We start from the raw sequence: 19,342 nt of genomic DNA on the forward strand, positions 1-19,342 counted from the left end.
CATTCCGTAATTCAGTGTGATACTGATTTGTGTTCCATCACTAAGCAGTAGGCTACACCACTATGTGTGTTAGTCGTCTATAGTGACCATACAGTTAACTACAATACAAATTGTAGTGGGTAGTGGTTAAATAGAGGAAGCACCTAAGGGGATAGTTAATTGGTTAGTGAGAGAAGAATAATCATGCAAAATTAAAACAGATAGAGCCTCATCCCGTACACTGTGGCTGTCTACCACCCCTTCGCTGCGGTCAGGGTCCAGCCAGTAGAAAAGATTGGTTCTTCATTGTCTTTTACGGTGACTATGTACCTCTCTACCTGGCTGTGTGCCAAGGATGTAGCAGTTGGTCTGTGATTAGAAGGGAAGCTGTGATTGCATTATGGTGGGTGGAACTCTGCCATGCGCAGTCGAAGCATTTCACTCAGGTGGCAAGTCCAAAGGAAGAGCTGAGGTTGAGTCATGTGCTTATGGGTTTAGCTTTTGGTTTGCTTGGGCACCAGTTTTTTCTTAAGCCTTTTCTAGCCCAAGAGTTTACATTCACAAGGCAGAACTTAGGACTTTTGGATCCATAGCCCTTACACTGCACCGCACTGGCCTGCACCTTGGTCAGTTCACAGTAGTTGTGCCATCTCATCAGATATGTCTGTTTGACACATACTGAGAGGGATGTATGTGTAGGGCTCTTGCATCTTTGCTCTAGTGCACATTATGCATGTCTTACAGGATTTTGAGGGGTGTTTCTATATTCCAGTAGCACTCAGTTGAGACTAGTTAAACCCTTAAGTACTCAGGGTTCCACCCCCTCTAGTTGGAAGTAATACGTTTGACATTTGAACAGTTTGAATTTGAGCCTTCAATACTGTTTTTTCTGCAAAAGTTATCAAGGCCGAATTGACTTCCTTTTTTCCACCTTTTGTCCATTTAAAGGTACTTGTCATTTATCCTGGAGAGTCTTAAGAAAACAGCCAACATATGGCAGATTTTTGTTTTTTGTCAAAAAATGGAAAACAAATAACTTGAAAGAAAGTATGTTGTTTGTTTCTAAACATAGCACCAACAAAAGGTTGCTATTCTTTCACCAGCTTGCAGAAACAGGCAGAGGTAGAACAAACCTAATTTTCCATCACAAGTTTTGTAGCTTTCGTAGTGGTAGTCAATCTTTTTCATTTCTGAATTAATTTACATAGTTGCAGTTTGTGTGGCAACACATGGGTAAATCCAGAAAGGTATACATTTTCAAAAACTAGACAAATGTCTGCGTTCAGTAAGGGTTCATTTTTGTAGATCCTTTAAAGTTCTCCCAAAGAAACTAATCATTGAGATAAAAAATGACTGCCAGACTCCTCAGGTGATAGAAATATATATTGTTTGTTAGTTTTCCAAAAACCCCACCGCAGAATCATCAACGGCGCTGCGTTCTCAGTGATTTTTAATTGTTTACCTACCATGTATAACTTCAAACAGGAAAATCTAATGAATAAAAAATAGGTATGACGGAAAGCTATCCTTTTTTTCAAATCTACCCAAGAATGAGTATACGCCTCGATATTGTTTGTACCAGTGGGGTATTGGATTAGCCATTATGTTAAATGATTCTGCTGGTATTGTTCTAAAACGTTTTGTGCACACTGACTTACAGTAGGTAGCAAAATTCAATAGATAATTTAAAATGTCCAAACATTCTATATTTCCAACCTCTATCGATAAAAACAGTATCACATGTGGGGGGTATGCCCTCTTACATGGGAAAGGAAAGGTCCAAAAACACAACTTTTGTGGTGCTACGCGGCTGCCCCATTAGGGCCCTTGGTCGGCTGTCAATTAAAAAAAAAAAACAATCCCAGACACTGTGAAAAATTAGAGACCCGGGTATGTCAAGGATAACATAACTTGCCTGGTGTGCACTAATATATGTTTTTTAATTTATATGCATCATATACGGCCAATGACAATAGTCCTAGGATCCATCATTCCTACACTTCTCTCATTAAAAGTAGTGACCCTTTTTGTGTAGATGGGCTTATTACTCAGCACAGGAAAAGCCCAAAAATGCACAGGTGAAACATCAAGATGTGTGCTTTGAATTTACCTCATTTCAGCTGCCGGTCTGTGCAGGTAAGTGCGGTGCGGGGGCGGCGGGGGGGGGGGGGGGGGGGGGTGAGAGTGACATACGACGGAATAAGGAATATAAAATAAATCATTAAAACCACTTACCTTGCGCGTGCCCCATTGCTGTATTTGAATGGACACCTGGGAACTCGATACAGGGGTGCAACGGGAATGTGTGCCCATTTTCTGTACCCCTGGGTTCTATTAGAAAAGAGGCCACAGATGCTTGTGCAGCCCCTTCTGTAATATCGATAGCACCGTCATGAGGCGCACTGACTGTGTGCACCTCCTTCCCCGAGGGCAAGCCCTTCAAGGTGGAAAAGGGGTCCCAGGGACTGCCCAGGCATGCCCCGCAGGTGGAGAGAGTCACAACACTACACCTGCTTGCAGTGGAATCTCTGTACACCTTAAGAGTGCAGGTCATTCTCACCAATGGGTTCGGGCACTGAGGAGGAGGATGGAGTCTTCCCCGGAGACGTGGGGGAGGTGCAGTGAAGAGTGGGTGCTGGCCCAAATGCTCACAAGATGCTAGCTGCTAGCTGCTGAGAGATATTTTGTGCAATGTCATTGAAGCCTATGTATCTCAGTGTGACCTCTGGTCGTCCAGCCGTGCCTTAATGAGTCTGTCAATGTGCATATGTGCCGTTTTGATGCCACGGGGGGGGGGGGGGGGGGGGCGGGAGTTGTTGTATGTTTCTTCTGTGAAATGACAAAAATAAAGTTTAAAAAAGTGCATGCCAGATTCTGCCTGCAAAGTAAATGGCGGCTTGACTACTTCAATGAGCCAGCCCATCTTTCACTAACGTTCACTAATGTTCTGACCTAGGGCAACACAGGTTTGTCGCTGCCCTGGTGCCAGCGCATTATCAGTCATAGAACACACTGTCCCTGTTTGCGCCCAGCGTACCTGCATAAAGTTGCGCCATGGCTATTCGCTCTCACTATAATACAGCCCCTCGTGCCTTGTGAAATGCAGTGTGAAATCGTATTTACAGATAGAAAATTAATTTATCAAATATGTGAAGAGTGAAAGAAAACCCCCTTTGCCCTGGAGGACTTGTGGATTCATCGCATTTGTGGTTTGCGGATGGTTACTAATGTGGGCGCCATCTTTATATTTATAGCGCCGTTCATTTTCATATTGTAATTTTCAAGTAAGCTGTAAGGTTTGCCATCTCTGAATCCCTAAAGAGAGGAAGGAAAAGGTCGGTTGGCGCATCCGCTTTATGTCTCCAATTATCACAACAATCACCTTCATTACTGCTTCTGAGGCGGAGGGTTTGATGTAATAGCCTATTAGGCAGGCTGATATGTGACGCTGAACACGTGCAATTACACGGGGAATTACAGCGCTGGGATCCAATTAATGAGAAGTAGTCAAAGCCCAGCAAATCTCTAGCTTCTTACCTCATTTAATGCATTTATTTTATTTCAAGTCTTCACTAAACCACATCCAGTCCTGCTAGACAGGGATTCAGTTTCAGGGAGCACTGCTGGGGAGCACAATCTTTTTCAGAACTCCCTTGAGCTAACCAACCAACCAAATCCAAATGCCCAAAATTTAAGTAGTATATAATACAAGTATTTCGTCTGTTTCTACATATTTTATATTTTGTCAAAGAAGGAGAAATTGTAAAACTATATCATATTAGGTGCTCAGTATCACAGAATGTGGCCAGGTGGAAAAATACAGGTGTGTCCTGGCTGCTGAGCAAGATGGCTGCTTCACTGTTCCTTGACAAGCTGTGATTTCATTGGTAAAGAACATTTCCAGTTGTGGATCATGGTCAGAGGACCTCCTGACGCCATTGTCAGCCAAGCGTGTTATTTATTCAACAGATGGTTTGAAAGGAATGGATTCTCCTTGGTGATCACTGTGCCACCATCTTAGAATCTGGTGGAGAAGTGTGGCTCACTGGTTAGAGGAGGCAGACCTGGAAGCAGAGGTCAGCCCGGGACCAGGGTTCAATTCCCGGCTCAGAGGGTTCTTGAGTCCTAAAATGTCCATGGACTTGACAATTCTTGCTCTGGTGCCTACTCAATTCACGGGTTCACACTCTGCGACTCTGGGCAATAGCTTGCTTACTCTCCACAACGGCCCCTCGCAGCGGGATGCCTGGCTTTCACCTGGCGGATACCCTGCCGAGGTTATCTCACAGGGGAATACCAGGACGGGTTCCCTAAGCAAACGCTTAGAAACCAGTGGTGATTTGCGCTATATAAATACATGTACATTTACATTTACATTTACTCTTCTTCTTCAAGACAACTTCTGGCCTTCTGAAAGGCTGGATCTTCACTGTAGCAGCTTTGCTGAAAAGGGGAACCTTCTGGCTTGCAAATATATCTCACAGCTGTAGCTTTACTTATCAGAATTTTTTATGAAAACAGGAATGGAACAGCCCTTCACTCTGAAGCTCCCTAATAGACATATGTTCATATGTCTAAATTGAAAAATATTTGTAAATGCCGTACTTTGAATCCTAACTCACAAAGCATAGCACACACAAAACACAGTGACATCCAAAAACCACATGGAACTTATATTTGATATTGATTGCGTTGAAGCGCTCATATGTAATTGCAGAATAATGTCTCACACTGTATTTGGTATGGAAAAGGCTGTGCATTTAAGGTAAGGTACAACAATGTTTTCAAATCAATATGTCAATTTTGCCTGGCAATAAAGTCCCTCAATCACAAAAAACAAGGTGTACCAATCACCAAAATGCAACTTTAAGGGAAGAATAACCTATGGCTCTAAAACCAAATATCTTCAGAAGGAGAATAATGGTGAGAGGAGCAGCAGATATGACCGGGGTGCAATTCACATACGCCGTTTGTGGTCACCGTGAGCCTAAACTGAGAATCCACCAAGACACCGTGGCTGCTCCTGTCATTTGGTAGAATGACTGGTCTGCTCTCTGCAGCTACTCACAGCTCAATCCTGTAGCACCAACAATTTATGATGCATTCAGCATTGAATGCTATAAGTACAACCTAACAAACAGCCATTGCTGATTGGTATCTTCCACATGTCCACTGCATTGTCTAAGAACTAGGTGTAAATGGAGGGGATACACTGGTTTCAAAACTCTGGAGAAAATGAACATTGTAGGACATACACAGTAGAGTAACCAATCTGGAAACCATTATTATGCGCTAACAGACTGACCTTCAGTCTAATCCTTGATTTCTTTCTCTAGAAGAGCAAGCAGTACGGCTGATCTACTCCACACGTATCAATTTTGCCCGTCAATAAAATCCGTCAAACACAAAAAAACAAGGTATACTAATCACCAAAATGCAACTTTAAGGGTAGATTAACCAATGGCTCTAATACCAAATATCTTCAGAAGGAGAATAATGGTGCGAGGAGCAGCTGATATAACCGGGGCGCAATTCACATATGCTCTTGTGTATTGGCACTTGCTGTTATGTGCCTAACTAGACTTGACTCCCCGACAGAGGCCAGTCACCCGGTTTGCCCATTGATCCAGGCTCACGCACAGCCCCTATGTCAGCTAAAATAGTGTGGCTGCTTTCTTAGGCTGTCTCACCTCCGATAATGTCTGTGACAACACACATGGAACAGCCCATCACTCTGAAACTCCCTAATAGACATATGTTCATACGTCTAAAATAAAAAATATTTGTAAGGGCCGCACTTTGAATCCTAACTCACAAAGCATAGCACACACAAAACATTAAATAATAGTTGCAGCAATATCTAAAGCCTTAGGCTTTAAATATTGCAGTTACACATGGTGCCACTTCTGTTTATTCCTCTGCTGGTAAAAATTTATATTACATGACCAACTTCATCAATATTATTTCAAAGTTTCTTATGAAGTTCTGTGGTTATAATGAATAACCGGTTACCCACATCATTATCATATGAAATGTCTTTATGAATGTCATGCCTGATAACTACACTTTTTTTTTCTGAACCCTATTTATTACTGTCAGATTTGCTTGCTTGCCACAGGGCACTCATCCCAAACCTTTTCGCCCCACCACTTCCAAATGTCACCAGCCGCCACTGCAAAACACAGAGTGACAACCAAATATGACATGGGCCTTATATTTCATATTGCTTGCGTTGAAGCTCTCCGAATGTAATTAGAGAATAATGTCTCACACTGTATCTGGTATTCAAAATGCAGTGCATTTAACATAAGGTAACAATGTTTTCACATCAATATGTACATTTTGGTCAGAACATTTAATATTAGATCACGTGACCCGATGTGTAGTTCTACCTTACAAACTTGCAATGTTTGTAATTAAACTCTGTCGCAGCGTCATGAACCATATGTCCTTAGTTAAGGGTTCATGTAAGGAGTCTGTAGTGTCAGAAGTAGGTAGTAATAGTATCTCGTATCTACAACCCTGGTGGCAATCGGGAAGTTGGGGTTCACAGACAAACTAAGAGTGTGCCAAAACCTCCTGTGATTCTGGGCAAATCGCTTAATCTCTCCGTGCCTAAAATGAATGTGTGTCCTCATGTAACGTAACTGATGCTATGTAAAGCGCTCTGATACCCGATTCGGTTCGGGTCTAGTTCGTGCTACATAAAACTCTGCAAAAATAAAAGATCAGCCTGTGTCTGATACGGGAACCAGGGAGAGTGCACTAGGTGATTTTCTGTAAATAGAGGGGTACAACAGGGGGGGTGTACTCGCCTCATTCCTCTTTTCAATTTACACTAATGGAGTGGAGGCCCCCCTAAAAGAATCAACGGCGGGCGTTCCAAAGATGAGCCAGGTATGCATTCCCATACTTCTATACGCTGATGACGCAGTGCTTATTGTTTGCACAGGTCTAGAGCTTCAGAAACTTTTAGAGGTTTATGTAAATTACATGCATAAACTAGACTTAAAAACGAATGAGGCGAAGTCTTTCATTTTAGCGACCGGCCGAAAGAAGGAACCATCTTTATAGATAGCAGGTCGGAAAGTGGCACAGATGGGCTCCTTTTCATACTTAGGGGTGACCTTTGACAGAATGACTAACAGTGGTCTAATGTTAGAAAAAAGTATTACTGCATTATACTCCTTTATTAAATAGCTAGGCTCGAAACCTTATGACGTTATACAATTACGGCCACATGCATCATTGTTACATTTTGAGATTTCTTAATTGCGAAAATTAAGGAATCGCAATTAAGAAATCGTAAAAATCCTATGCATTAAGAATTCGCAATATTTTTTGCGCTTCCTTAATTTTCCTTAATTGCGATTCACAATTTGCGAATCGCAATTAAGGAATCCCTTTCCATTGATTCCTATGGGCCTAGAGGCCCATAGCAGTGAATGGGAAGCCATTCTCATTTTGCGATTCGCAATTAAGGAATCGCAAAATGAGAATGCTATTTCAAGGGTGCAGGGGGGGTCCCAAGGACCCCCCCCCTGCACCCCTGAAATTTAACTTTAAGAACATTTTTCACACACACATGCCCCAGGGGCATGTGTGTGTGTAAAATGAAACTTTCAAACATGCACTTTTGTGCATTTTGGAAAGTTTTAGCAAATTACAATGAAGTTCAACTTCATGGTAATTTACCACTTCCTATTTGCGAATTCGCCAAAAAAAAATTCATGCATTGCATTTAGGAAATCACAAATTGCGATTTCTTAAATGCAATCGCAATTTAAGAAATCGCAACATAGTTGCGATTCCTTAAATTGCGAAAAAATAAAAAAGCATGATGCATCCCAAAAAAGGAAATTGCATTCGCAAACGGCCGAATTTTGCGATTCGCACCGTTTATTATTATTATTATTATTATTTAAGAAGCTTATAAAGCGCTCAGCTACCCCCAAAGGGGGTGTCCCGGCGCTGCAGAATACATGTCAATCATGAGGCGGATCTACCGAGTGCATGTCCATCATAACACTGAACTACAGAGAGCCTCTAGAGAGAAGTAATTTTAGGGATTAGTAAACAGCCAGGTCTTGAGTTTCCATCGGAATACTTGCTCTGACTCAATGAACCTAAGGTCCAGAGGGAGGCTGTTCCAATACTTGGCCGCGGCCACTCCAAACGTTCTGCCCCCACTCCTGGCGCGACGAAATCTGGGTGCCACCAAAAGACGCAGGCTGTTTGATCTCAATGATCTGACAGATACAGATAGTTTGAGTCTTTTACTCAGATAAGCAGGGCCAACTCCGTTTATAGCACGAAAGGCAAGGATCAGAATTTTAAATTGAATGCGACGGGAGATGGGGAGCCAATGCAGTTCTTTCCGATAAGCTGCTACAGAGTTACGAATAGGGATATTTCCAATGAGTCTAGCCGCCGCATTCTGAACAACTTGTAGCCTTTCAATAAGGTAGAGGGGGGCGCCGGCATAAAGACTGTTGGCATAGTCTAAATGTGCCGTGATAAGAGCATGGACAATAGTCTTGCGGGAGATAGGGAAAGATCTTCCTAATCATACGCAGTTTGCCAAAGCAGGCAGAGGTAACTTTATTGACCTGAGCTTTACAGGACATAGAGTTATCAAATAGGAAGCCGAGATTGTGGGCAGATTGGACTGGATTTGGAGGGGGGTTCAGGACAGTAGGCTACCACAGGGTGGCGGGGGGGCAGATTTTTGTCTAAAGAAAAGAACCTCCCTTTTGTCAGTGTTCAAAACCAGATGGTTGGAAGCCATCCACGAGCAGATGTTGCCAAGGCAGCTGCGAAAGTTAGAGAAGTGGGAGTCAGAGTGGTCTCTAAAAGAAAAGACAAGCTGAGTATCATCAGCGTAAGAGACCACCCTGACCCCCCCATGACTCAACTACCCTGGCAAGCGGGCCTAGGTAAACATTAAACAAAAGAGGGCTCAAGGCCGAGCCCTGGGGCACACCACACAGGAGAGGTTTGTCCTCAGATTCAAAGGGTCGAAGAAGAACCTTTTGAGTCCTCCCTTAGAGAAAAGATTTAATCCAGGTCAGAACAGTGCCTCCAATCCCCAGCTGCTGCAGACGAGCCAGAAGTATATCATGGGACACTGTATCGAAAGCAGCGGACAGGTCGAGGAGGACCAACATGGCCTCCTCACCCCTGTCCACACACTCTCAAATTGTCTCTGATACCTCCAGCAGCGCAGTCTCAGTGCTGAAGCCGGTTCTAAATCCCGACTGGGAGTCGTGCAGCAGCTGGTTAGTTTCTAAATAATAGGCCAATTGCCTCTGAACAACCTTTTCTAAGATCTTAGCAGGTTTAGGCAGAAGGGATATCGGGCGATAGTTACAGAATTGTGTGGGATCCGCATCTGACTTTTTTAGGATGGGGAGCAGCATAGCCTGCTTCCACACTGAAGGGAACTGACCGTGGGTCAAGGAGGAATTCCATATGGAAAGGAGAGGACTGATTAAAACCGGGGCAAGATTTCCCATCATTTTGGCAGGGACTGGATCCAGTGGTGATCCTGATTTAACCTGACTGATAAGTTTCATGGCTGTATCAAGCGTGAGCTCTTCAAAAAAATTAAATGAGCATTGCTGGGAGTCTGACTCAGCTGTCCAGGGACGTGATACAGCTGGATCAAATGAAGAAGAAAGCTTGATAATTTTATCCTGAAAGAAATCAGAAAGTCCATTGCAAAGGGCCTGAGTGAGAGAGCTCTGGGTCTTCAAGGCAGGGAGATTCACAAAATCCTTCACTATTTTGAAGAGAGTTTTGGTAGAGTTCTCTGCCATTTTAATTAACTGTGAGAAGTAACATCTCATCGTGGTCCGTTTGAGTTTTTGAAATTTATTCAAGGCTGCCTTATAAACTGTTTTGGCCATAGGATCATAGGACTGCCGCCATTTACGTTCAAGCTGTTTGCATCGACTCTTTTCCTCTCGCAACGTGGGGGAGAACCAAGGAGCAGAAGGACGAGATCTAGCGGAAGTGATAGGAGCTAGAGGGGAAATAGCATCCAGTGCGGAGATAAGGGCGGAGTTATATCTAATAACTTCCTCATTAAAGTCTACAGAAGGATTGAACTGATAAAGGAAACAAGGGTCAATGGTGTCACAGGTAACTTTAGACCAGAGCAGAGGTACTCATAGTACGGCCCGCGGGCCGGTGGCGGCCCGGCAAGCCTTCCTTGGCGGCCCGCCGGACCTTGCAGACATGTACCAATTTAAAAAAAATAAATCAAGAGTTTTAGTAAACACCGGCGGTTGATGCAGCCTGACTCGGAGAGGCTCTGCTCTAGGGGGGCTGGGAAATTCCAGCCATAGAGTGGAGCTGCAGGGGCCTCAGAAGAGGTGAAACAGAACAAAGCCTCATTAACGATTTAATGGTCTTTTAAAGACCTGTGAAGTGCTCCGGCTGTGTGCGCGCCAGGCAAGCTGACTCATCCCGGGCTGCCACAGAGGAGGGGGGGGGGGGGATGGTTGGACAATTACAGTGATCAGGACAAACCCCGTGACTGATTGAACCGAGCCACTTGGAGATCACTCTGCGCAGCCTCGAGTAGCATTTGTTTTATCGACACTGAAGGGATGAAAGTCTGAATCAGCCCAGCCTTATTTGGAATCTCTGCCCTCCGGATTACACCTGATCTCTGCTGCAGTGGTCCAGCCAGCTCTTGTGCACCCTCTACATTAGGGAGTCACTAATAATGTGCTGCAGATTTTGGGAAGGCTGGGGAAGGTGGTTCGATGTGTGCAGCAAATAGCTCTTGCTTTTCGTGATATTTCTAATAGAATTAATACACCTTGCCTAGACAGAGATAGGGAGACAGAGATGGAGAGAGAGGGCAAGGGAGGGAGAGACAGAGGGAGGGAGAGTCAAGGGAGGTTGAGGGAGTGAGAGAGTTAGGGGAGGGCGAGGGAGGGAGTGAGAGAGGGAGGGGGAGAGTCAGGGGAGGGTGAGACAGAGGGAGGGAGAGACAGAGGGAGGGAGAGTCAGGGGAGGTTGAGGAAGGGAGAGTGAGGGCGAGAGAGGGAGAGTCAGGGAAGGGAGACAGAGGGAGAGCCAGGGGGGTGAGGGAGGTAGAGGGAGGGAGAGTCAGGGGAGGGAGAGAGAGGGAGAGTCACAGGAGAGGGAGGGAGGGAGGGAGGGAGAGCCAGGGCAGGGTGAGGGAGAGGGAGAGTGAGAGTCAGGGGAGGGCGAGGGAGGGAGAGACAGAGGGAGGGAGTGTGAGGGGAGGGAGGGAGGGAGAGTGAGGGGAGGGAGGTAGAGAGAGGGAGAGTCGGGGAGAGGGAGGGAGGGAGAGCCAGGGCAGGGTGAGGGAGAGGGAGATTGAGAGTCAGAGGAGGGCGAGGGAGGGAGAGACAGAGGGAGGGAGAGTGAGGGGAGGGCGAGGGAGGGAGAGACAGAGGGAGGGAGAGTGAGGGGAGGGCGAGGGAGGGAGAGGGAGAGACAGAGGGAGGGAGTGTGAGGGGAGGGAGGGAGAGTGAGGGGAGGGAGGTAGAGAGAGGGAGAGTCAGGGGAGGGAGAGAGAGGGAGAGTCAGGGGAGAGGGAGGGAGGGAGGGAGAGCCAGGGCAGGGTGAGGGAGAGGGAGAGTAAGAGTCAGGGGAGGGCGAGGGCGAGGGAGGGAGAGACAGAGGGAGGGAGAGTGAGGGGAGGGCGAGGGAGGGAGAGACAGAGGGAGGGAGTGTGAGGGGAGGGCGAGGGAGGGAGAGACAGAGGGAGGGAGTGTGAGGGGAGGGAAGGAGTGTGAGAGGAGGGAGGAAGAGAGTCAGGGGAGGGAGAAGGAGGGAGAGAGAGAGAGTCAGGTGAGGGCGAGGGAGAGAGGGAGAGAGGGTGAGTCAGGGGAAGGCGAGGGAGGGAAAGAGAGTCGGGGAGGGAGAGAGAGAGAGAGACAGGGGAGGGGAGGGAGGCAGAGGCATAAGGAGGGAGGGAGACAAAGGGAGGGAGGGAGGGAGAAAGAGGGTGAGAGGGAGTGAGAGAGAGGAAGACAGGGAGAGAGAGGGAGGGAGACAGTTAGAGAAAGGGAGGGAGACAGAGAAAGGGAGAGAAAGGGAGACGGAGAGAGGGAGGGAGACAAAGGGAGGGAGACCAAGAGAGGGAGGGATACAGAGAGAGGGAGGGAGACAGAGAGAGGGAGGGAGATGGAGGGAGGGAGGGAGGGAGGGAGGGAGGGAGGAAGTGGGAGGGAGTGAGGGAGACAGAGAGAGAGGGAGAGAAAAAGAGAGGGAGGGAGAAAAAGAGAGGGATGGAGAGAAAGAGAGGGATGGAGACAGAGAGGGGAGGTAGAGAAAGAGAGAGGGAGGAAGACAGAGAGAGGGAGGGAGGGAGACAGAGATAGGGAGGGAGGGAGACAGAGAGAGGGAGGGAGGGAGACAGAGGGAGGGAGGAAGACAGAGAGAGGGAAGGAGACAGAGAGAAGGAGGGAGACAGAGAGAGGGAGGGAGACAGGGAGGGAGGGAGACAGAGAGGGAGGGAGGGAGACAGAGAGGGAGGGAGGGAGACAGAGAGAGTGAGGGAGACAGAGAGAGTGAGGGAGACAGAGAGAGTGAGGGAGACAGAGAGAGTGAGGGAGACAGAGGGAGTGAGGGAGACGAGAGAGGGAGGGAGGGAGAGAGAGTGAGAGGGAGGTAGAGAAATAGAGAGAGGGTGGGAGGAAGAGAAAGAGAGAGAGGGAGGGAGACAGAGAGAGAGGTATGTGTGTATGCTCGGTCTGGTGGCTCAGTGGACAAAGACATCCGCGACCAGGGCATGTGTTCAACCTCATGGTCACAGTTTTTTTTTTCTCTAGCCCCGCCCCCTCTCTCACTGACCACGCCCCCACCGGTGCGGCCCTCGGCCACAAACTACACTGTAAATTTGGCCCCTTAGAGAAAGTTTGTGAGTACCCATGCTTTAGACCATTTGCGTCCGTTTTCTCTATTGACAGAGGAAGGAAGGGGCAGGGAAGGGATAGTAATTTCAAAAGGAAGGAGAAAATGGTCAGACCATGTAAGGGGCAGGGCAGAAAGAGAAGTTACACCGGGATGATTCGTAAATATAAGGTCGAGGGTATGCCCAGCTTTGTGTGTTGGGCCCTTAACTAATTGGGACAGAGTTAATCCTTGTAAGGTTTCCAATAGGATAGATGCTTGTGAACATGAAGGATTGTCAACATGTAAGTTGAAGTCCCCCAACACCGTAAAATAAGAGTGTTTAAGGGAGAGATCAGCTATAGTGTGCAATAAAATGTTAAGAGAGAAAGTAGAAGCCATAGGAGGATTGTTGACCAGGATGCCTGCAAAAATAATAGTGGCTGAATCCATAATCGTGAAATACATAGCTTCAATAAGCCCAAGGTTGGTTAGTTTCTTAGCGCTCAAGTTAAGGTGAGATTTAAGAATAACAGCAAGGCCTCCTCCAGTTTTATTATTGTCTCGATTGATACCCACCAATCGATAGCCAGGGGGGATGGCCAGGTGTATGTCAGGTTTGGAGGTATCTTTAACCATGTTTCAGTAAGGAATAAAATATCCCAATCCTGAGTGTCCAATGATAGCCATATAGCAGAGGCATGAGCAGGCAAAGATCGGCAGTTAACTAGGGCCGCCTTTAACTTTGGGGGAGACTGGGGTTTAGTGACCTTCCGTGAAGGAAGGCCCAGATTCCGCTGGAGGGTAATGGCGAATTTGCACACAGCGCAATTGTAAGGAGAATTCCCTAGACTAAGGGGACAGCAGCAGGCATCAGGGGAGCAGACGCCTTGTCTGAGTAGAAGAAGCTGCCTATTGGTCCATGTAATTATTGAGGGTCGAGTGGCAGGGGGACCGGCGCTAGGCGCGGGCCCGGCGCTAGGCGCGGGCCCGGCGCGGACGGGTGCAGACGGGCTTATCTTAGGCGCGCAAATGCAATTTACCTTGATGCATGTGGGCAATAGAAAAAGCAAGAACTAGGAGAATTAAAACATTTCTCCTCATTTCACCTGTTTAAGACCAGCTTTTTCCTGGTCTAAATTTTGGCGCTGCTCCATATTTACGCCACCCTTGTAAATATGGGGCAGGTCAAAATCAATTTGTGTTGCGGTGGAATACCCACCGCAACACCCACTGCCTGCCCCTTTCACGCTAAGTATAGATTGAAAGGGTGCCTTATTTACAAGGCAGCGCTAAGCCACTTTATGCAGTTAATGCCGACTTGTAGTGGCTTAATGCCGCCTTGTAAATAAGGCAAAGCACGTATCGCCACAGGAACGTAGCAATACAGGCTTTGCCCCTTAGTGCTAAAAAAACGAAAATTCTGATTAGCAAGCAAATGTGCGTATTTCCAATGAATATGAGTCCCCTTTACATTCGAATCATTCGTAATTTGCAGCAAATAGTTTCCCACGACCAACTAAGGATGAAGGCATCGGATGTTGCTGCTGAGCCACGGGCTTAAAAAATAGGTCGAAGAAGAAACTCCTTCGATACCCGTTGTGACTCCAACGCAAACTAAAATCTATTTTTCAGATTACAATGGGGCTGCATTTGACTTTCACAGAACAGCAGGAGTGCAGCGCGCGGGGCTTTATTAAGTGTGAATTGCCAATCTGTGACGCCGGCAGTGGTTACCAGCCTGTTTGTGGCAGTGCAGACGGGCGCAGCTGGCAGCTGTTAATCATTTCTGTGAACCCGGAGAGGAGTGAGGGCGCATCCACAAATATTGGGTCTTATCAGCCTGTCCGCGGCACTGACGCATGCCTTACCCTGGCGACATAGATTGTAACTCGGGCTATTGTGGGTTGCTTTAATGTTTATCAAACAGTGTGATTTATCTGAATCAAAATAAAACCAGAAATGGAACATGTCTTGAATATGGATCGGTGACATTCTAATACCTGCATTCAGGATGCTGGGAAACAGGCCCAGCCACTCTCCGCATGCAGGACATGTTTTACGTCAGACTGGGAGGAAAAGCCGTGAGGATACATTAAACGCAACAAATAAAAGCCTACAGTGACAGTTTTTTAAACAAGCATTGACAAAGCCAACAGGTCTGTGTTGGCTGCCATCCTTCTGAATATTTCAGTGCTCGTTATATTTTGTTGTTCTTTTTGTAAAACTTTAGTATTGAGGGAAAGGCTTGGCCATCACCAGTATAAAGACATGGATAAAAGCAAAATTGCGTCTTGTCTGATAAAGCACCCACTGCCATAGTGGTCCCTGGCACCGAAGAGAACTACTTTGTGTGCAGACGTGAACCTTGTGAAAGAGCAGGGATGTCACTTACAGTAAAATTAGCTAATACCTGAAGTGGGCTGAAGAAAATGTGAACGACACAACACTATAATCGATAAAGGGGCCTGGCTGTAACCCTCTCTAAGCAAATATATCGTGTGCAATTTTAGTAAAATCAAAAGGTTTTGGCTAACATCCGACCTGATAAAAAAGGGATTACCTCTGCACCAAAAACACTACAATCTGAATAAGATAACTTCATAGTAGATAACTTTGCGTTTTTGCAGAGTCATGACTTTTCAACAGAAAGAATTCATGGGAAGCAATGGAGTCTATTGGCCAGTTGATGACTTGTTTTGTGCTCAAGACGTGCCGCAAAATGTATGATCCTGGACACATTGTTTATTTAACTATACTTTATTTCCCATACCTGAAATCTTACAAAAATCTTGTGGGCAAGTGTGTCTATTTTGCTTTGATACTAAACCATTTTTAGTAATGCAATATTTCCATTGATAACATTTGATTATTTTAGACATTTGAGGCTCAATAACCAAAACACAAGACGCAAAGCACTCGTCATGATTATTGCACACTGACTGGTTTGCAATTTGCTGTTCATTTTGCACTGCAGGAAATGCACATTCGCAGGAGGTTGCACAGCCTGCCGCCTCGTTAACATGTATGACTTCGACCATTTTACACACCCCGCTGACTTGTTGCTATCAGAGAAAGGAGGCAAGCGAGGGACAACAGGCCTCTATCACTTCATTAAAGGGGAGTCATGGCCAAGCAGGTGTCCCCACCCACATTTTATTTCCAGACTCAGTAACTATCTTATGGCAAATTCAGGAGGATCTTTCAAGTTTCAAGGCACCCTTAGGGGTATATTCACATGGAAAGGGCACAGCACGGTGCTGCAGCAACTTTTGCAGAGCCGCGATGCGTCATTTAAAAAAACGCAGAGATGCTCTAAATGCACAAGAATATGGAACAACCCTGCGTTTCCCCCGTGTGCTGGCCCTGAAAATAGCTGCCTAGCACCAACACAGACACCCTTGCGCCATAGTGCAAGGGAGTCTGTATTGCAGGGAATGATTGTTTATGTGCAGAAAGGGACACCTTCTGGCACATAAACACTCTTTAAAGGTGATTTGCAAAATGCAGCACACATAGAAAGAGCAAAAACGAGGAGAAATAAAAGTATTTGTCCTCGTTGCGCCAATCTAATGCCTGCTTTTGCATGGCGTTAGTTTTTGGCGCTGCCTCAGATCTACTCATGCTTGTGAATCTGAGGCAGCATCAAAAAGTGATTGGTGTTGCGGTGGAACGCCCACAGCAACACCCATTGCACGCCCCTCTCGTGCAGAAAACTGCGTGAAAGGGTACTACATTTACAAAGTGGCGTTAAGCTATGTAAAGTGGCTTAATGTCTCTTGTTAAATGTAGAGTAGGGCATTGCGCCACCGGTACGTAAAAAAAAGTGACATTCTAGTGGCTCAATCCCCTGTAAATATGCCCCTTAGTCTCTATGTTCTTGTGGTGCTGATTCAATCATTTGGCTTTCAGTGTTTCATCTATGAGGAGGACAGCCTCATATTGCTATATCTGGACCAGGCACTGGGACTCACAATACCATCTTCCAGACTTGTCTAGTTTCTGTATTTGGTTGATTTAGGTCCTGGAGGCCAGATTATGATCTGTCAGGATGGCGAAGGAGGACCAATTGTCCGTCACCCTAATGGAGAGTAGTCGTTCTATTTATAACTGTTGAAAGGTTTTTCCTGCTGGTGATGGACAAGAGAAAACATCAGACCATCCACTCTAAGTAGAGTGGAAGGTGTGATGGTTTTACTCCGACGCCCCTACACCATTAGGCTCGGGGGCTTTGGCTTTCTGTCAAAAGAGCCAACTGGTGCTTTGCTGATGGAAACCAGATGGCCCATCCATGGTTGTATGACGGAACAACGTATGCCTTTACAATGCATCCATTACAATGCAAGCATCTTTACCACGCATGTCTTTACCACAATTTTTTACCATACATTGTAAAGACTGTTACCCCCCATCCATATCTAGATGAGGGGGCAGACCATGAGTTTGGTACACAGGGTACTCCATCACATTGGTGAGGTTCTCCATCATGTTTGCGATGGAGAACAATGTCCGCCACACTTCAAATTACCCCCTCAGTGTGTTAGGTTTACCACTGATATTAATAAGATGATGGCAGTTAGTGACAATGGTGTTTGCATCAGTGTAATGACACTTTTTGGCTTAAGGACAAACCTATGTTTCCCTTTCCTCCCCCCACACTTTATTCTATACCCATGAGCACAGAGGAGGAATTGTTGATCAAGGATATATGGAAGCAGAGTACAGTACAAAAAGGCAGGTAGGCAGGGTAAAAGGTGCAGGAATTTATCACTCAGTGTAATATAAAAAGTGTGTTTTCTATGTCTTTAGCTAGTGCGTTGGAACATTGTTGTAGCATTGTCACTGGCACTGGGCATCCCAGTCTTCACCATCTGTTATTTGATATGTAATGATGGCTAATAAGGTATGGGCAAAAACAACAGTTGATGGACAGAATGCATAACAATGTCATACATTCACCCCAGTTCAGAGATCTGGGCCTAAATCCATCTATTTTTTGTTCACCATGCCATTCCAGTTTGAACCCAGCCATATGCAAATGAGTCTTGACCCTGTGCCCCATGGGAACAGTCCAGCCTGAACTGCCAAGCCAGGTCCTCCCTGGACTGGAAACAAGCATCCTAGGACCGGTTTCGGGCTTTCAGCTCTCATCAGCCAGGATAGCTTGATTCCAGTGGCATGGAGAGCACAGGACTCACGTCTAAGCATACCCGTCCCACTCGGGGTGACAAATGCAAAAACAACAGTTGATGGACAGAATGCAGAACAATGTCATACATTCACCCCAGTACAGAGATCTGGACCTAAATCCATCGTTTTTTTGCTCACCATGCCATTCCAGTTTGAACCCAGCCATATGCAAATCAGTCTTGACTTTGTGCCCTATGGGAACAGTCAAGCCCGAACTGCCAAGCCAGGTCCTCCCTGTACTGGAAACAAGCATCCTAGGACCGGTTTCGGGCTTTCAGCCAGGATAGCTTGATTCCAGTGGCATGGAGAGCACAGGACTCACGTTTGAGCATACCCATCCCACTCGGCGTGGTGAGCAAAATAACGATGGATTAAACCCAGATCTGTGACTGGGCTGTGAATGTTTTGCCAATGTGCAACATTCCGTCCATCACCTTGTGTGTTTTGCTGTTCGCCCTATGTGGGAAGGGTATGCCCATACGTGGGTCCCGTGCTCACTACACCACTGGAGTCAAGCTATCCTGGCTGATGACGGCTGATAGCCTGAAACCGGTCCTAGGATGCTTGATTAGGGTCCAGGGAAGACATGGCTTGGCAGTTCGGGCTAGACTGTTCCCATGAGGCACAGGGTCAAGACTGATTTGCATTTGGCCATGTCTGAACTGGGGTGGCCGGTGTGAGCAAAATAACGATGGATTAAACTCAGATCTGTGACTGGGGGTGAATGTTTTGACAATGTGCAACATTCCGTCCATCACCTTGTGTGTTTTTCTGTCCACCCTATGTGGGAAGGGTATGCCCAGACGTGGGTCCCGTGCTCACTATGCCACTGGAGTCAAGCTATCTTGGCTGATGACGGCTGATAGCCAGAAACTGGTCCTAGGATGCTTGATTATGGTCTAGGGAAGACATGGCTTGGCAGTTCGGGCTGGACTGTTCCCATAAGGCACAGGGTCAAGACTGATTTGCATATGGCCATGTCTGAACTGGTGTGGCGTGGTGAGCAAAATAAAGATGGATTAAACCCAGATCTGTGACTGGGGGTGAATGTTTTGCCAATGTGCAACATTCTGTCCATCACCTTGTGTGTTTTGCTGTTCGCCCTATGTGGGAAGGGTATGCCCAGACGTGGGTCCCGTGCTCACTACGCCACTGGAGTCAAGCTATCCTTGCTGATGACGGCTGATAGCCAGAAACCGGTCCTAGGATGCTTGAACCCAGATATGTGACTGGGGGTGAATGTTTTGCCAATGTGCAAATTTCCATCCATCACCTTGTGTGTGTTTGCTAATACCGT

The 19,342-nt window shown here is 46.3% G+C and overlaps 1 protein-coding gene across 1 annotated transcript in view; it reads right to left on the reverse strand.

Moving 5' to 3' along the window:
* Nucleotides 1–19,342, reverse strand: part of ALK (ALK receptor tyrosine kinase) — a 2,610,699-nt gene that overhangs the window by 1,224,222 nt on the left and 1,367,135 nt on the right. The window lies entirely within an intron of this gene.

The sequence above is a fragment of the Lissotriton vulgaris genome, chromosome 6, assembly GCF_964263255.1.
Source record: "Lissotriton vulgaris chromosome 6, aLisVul1.2, whole genome shotgun sequence".
Taxonomy (NCBI): domain Eukaryota; kingdom Metazoa; phylum Chordata; class Amphibia; order Caudata; family Salamandridae; genus Lissotriton; species Lissotriton vulgaris.